Raw genomic sequence first — 3,513 nt, 5'->3', positions numbered from 1 at the left:
CATGGTGGTGGCCTTTGGTTTACCCTGTGTGCTTGAACGATGGGGTTTACCTTACAGAATTTATAGCCAGAGCTGTACCTAGTGGATTTTGGCGTAGGCTTCTAAAAAAGAATACAAAATAAAAGGAACTATTTCTCAATTTTTACATCTTGAGCTCATCTTTACCAAGAAGCTTGCAGAGACACCAGGAAGATACATTGTATGTGTAAGTGCAATCTGTAACCACAAAAAAAGGAAAAGTATGGATATTTCTATCCCTACTTAGAAAGGAAGAGCTGTGTGTATTTATAGAGGTGTTTACTTTCAACATGAGAGAGGGCTTTGGAAGCACAGAGCCAATAGGATTAGATGGGTTGACTGGGGAAGCAGAGAATGAGAGACCAGGACTGCAGGAATGAGTGATGAGACGGACCCCAGTTAGGTGGTAAATGGAGACCTTTATTGCTCTTAGCGAGCTCTTTATATAAACAATGTTATGTTGCATCTAAGACTTGGCATCATTTGATTGGTTACAAACAACTGTTCACGCGTATAAGTTTATACTACTATTGGTTAGTTGCTACTGTCCAGGCGCCTAGATCAGATGCTTACTTGGTTAATTAGCTTTGAATATTTTACATGCTTTTCCCCTAAGTTATCATGATTTCTACTTTTCTAACTTGCACCTCCCTCTCAGCTTCTGGGCATACAGCCATAGCTTACCGTTGCTATCCGTTGTTTCCTCTTACCGCACTGTTCATGGTCCTTCAAGGGCATCGTGGCCTTCGTTAATATAAAATGTTTCTACAATTCCCCCCCCCTTTTTTTTCTTTTTTTTTCTTCAACAACTAGTGTGTAGTTGTTTACATTGTTTTTTTATCATTCCTTGGACACATTGTAGTATGCAAGGAATTATCCTTATAATCACAATGATCACCAGTAAAATTATTCCAATTTTCATATATAGTTCTTGGAGTCAACCTCCGATGCTCCATCCATACAACAACTGCCTTAACCAATCTGGATCATTGTTATGTTGTAATTGTTTTGTCAAATCCTTCAACTGTTTCAACTGATGATGTATTGATTCAGGATGATCTGATAGATTAATACAACACATTCCTTCAAATTCTTCACACCTGTGTCCTTGTGCTAATACTAAAAATCTATTGCAGCTCTATTTTGTAATGTAACATGCCCAACACCATCAACATCAGTTAACAAGCCACTCAAAGCAATTGAAGTAGCATGAGTCTGCTTATGCAACCAACATCCCAAATTTGTCAGCTTTGTCAAGGCTGCTGTTGCTGCCCCAGGAGCCAATGCTGAGGCAGCTACAACTTCTCCAGGTTCCCAAAAAGGTGACTGTACTCTCACCGTCAGCCCCAAATTGATGGATAGATCGTTTATTTCATTTACTTCGTTTCTTGTTATAAATCATAGTGAGATTGGGAGTTAGTAGCGTAAGCCATCCAAGGCTACATAGCCCACCATTCAATTTCGACAGAATTCCTCCTCACACTCTATCTCCACAAATCAGAAAAATTTCTACAGGCAAAGCAACTGGAAAAGAAGAAGAACGTGATACTTTAGGAGAGGTATAACTGTACCAGACTGTAGCATTTCTATACACAGGTAACGTAGCATTTACATTCTGACCTTCTGGAGTGATGTTATAGGTATAACTATACATTACACAACCATCCATTGTTACTGACCCTAATAACTCCAACTCTTGGGGCTCCTGCGTTACCTGGGACAGATGCACATATACACCATCCCAGTTATCAATACAAGATCTTGGGTTATTACAAATGTCTGCCTGAAGGAGAGAATTTGGTTTTGGCCAGGAGTCTAGAGGCAACCCAGCCAAACAGGTAGAGAAGAGATTTCCAGGGGTAGAGGTGGAAGGGCATAAGGTTTCTTGACATGTTATGTTTGCTAAAGTCACCCATACATTCTGTTTTGGTTGTGGGACCACCCATCCTGCAACTACTTTTCCAATGATTGTTGCTCCAAAGATCCACCATGCAAAAAATCTCTTTCCACCACTGGTTTGACCCATTTCACTGGAACCCATCTTGGACCGCTGTCTGTAATGACACAAGCATATCCTTGTCCCCAGGTTAACAATGGAAATGGACCTTCCTAATTTCCTTCCCAAGTTCTTACCATGACTTTCACTTGATTTTTATGTTCAATCATTTTTGTTGACACGGTTTGCACATGTTTCACAATTGGAGGGATTAAAATATCTCCAGGCAATTGTAAAACATTCATAACGTACTGTACTTTAACTAACCTATTTGCTGGTGTTTCTCCCTGTTCCCCCTGTTTTTGTTTTTACAAGAGAGTTTCGATGGTGCAATGCGTTCATTCTACAATTGCCTGCCCAGTTGGGGAATGTGGAATGCCAGTAAGGTGTTGCACTTTCATCTGTAAAAACTGTCAGCCCATTTACCAGTGTGGTACTACACTTAGATTTTTCCTCTAGACATTCTTGTTGCAAAAAGGTTATCAAGCGATGGCCTGGATGATGAATTTTAATTTGTCCACTAAAGTTCGCCAAGGCCACTTGTAATTCTAAACTGTTCTGCATACTCCATTGTAAATATCGTTCTGTCATTGGAACGACTATTGTTTCAGGCTCTTTCCCATTCAATTACTCTATCCGATCTCGACCTTTCATGATTAACTGTGCAAACATTTCTACTCTTGTTACAGTCTTCTTTGATGGCTGATTAGATAAGAATTGCCATTTTATAACTTTTAATTTGTCCAAATCTGTTTCAACCTATTGCATTATTAACCCAACAGGCTGATAAGCATTATTGATGATCAAAAAATCGACAGGCCACCCATATACTATACGATGTGCTTGTCTGTTGCTTACTGCATTTTTTATTTTTTCCAATGTTTGTTCTGCTTCCTTTGTTAGTTTCCTTGGTGCTAAAATATCTATCTCCTTTTAACAACTCAAACAAAAGTAACAACGTTTGATTATCTACCCCTATCAAATTCCTGATCCAATTGATATTATCCAGCAAGATCTGCACATAGTTAAGCTTTTGGATGTTAATTCTAAATGATACCCTTTGTGGTTTGATGGTTTTATCCAAAATTTTTCACCCCAAATACATCCACAGTGCAACACTCTGCACCCTTTCTGGTGTGATTTGCAATTGATGTTTTTGCAATGTGTCACATAATTCCTGTTTATACCTTTCCAAATTATCTTTCCCACCACTAGTATATCATCCATATAATGATACACTAATAGCTGTGGATAATTTTTCCCGAAAACCTTGTAAGGCTTGGTCAACATAAAGTTGACACATTGTTGGCGCATTTTTCATCCCTTGTGGTAACACCACCCATTGATATCTCTATACCGATCCCTGTCTGTTTGTTGTCAGAACCGAAAAGGCAGATTTTTCACAATTCCCTGGGTCGATAGGTATGGTAAAAAAACCCCAATCCTTTAAGTCAATAACTAAAATGTTCCAGTCTCCATAAATCCTTGAGGACTGACCA

This window comes from Cuculus canorus, chromosome 3 (genome assembly GCF_017976375.1).
Source record: "Cuculus canorus isolate bCucCan1 chromosome 3, bCucCan1.pri, whole genome shotgun sequence".
NCBI lineage: Eukaryota > Metazoa > Chordata > Aves > Cuculiformes > Cuculidae > Cuculus > Cuculus canorus.
The sequence above is the reverse complement of the archived record's forward strand: the minus strand, read 5'-3'. Positions refer to the sequence as shown.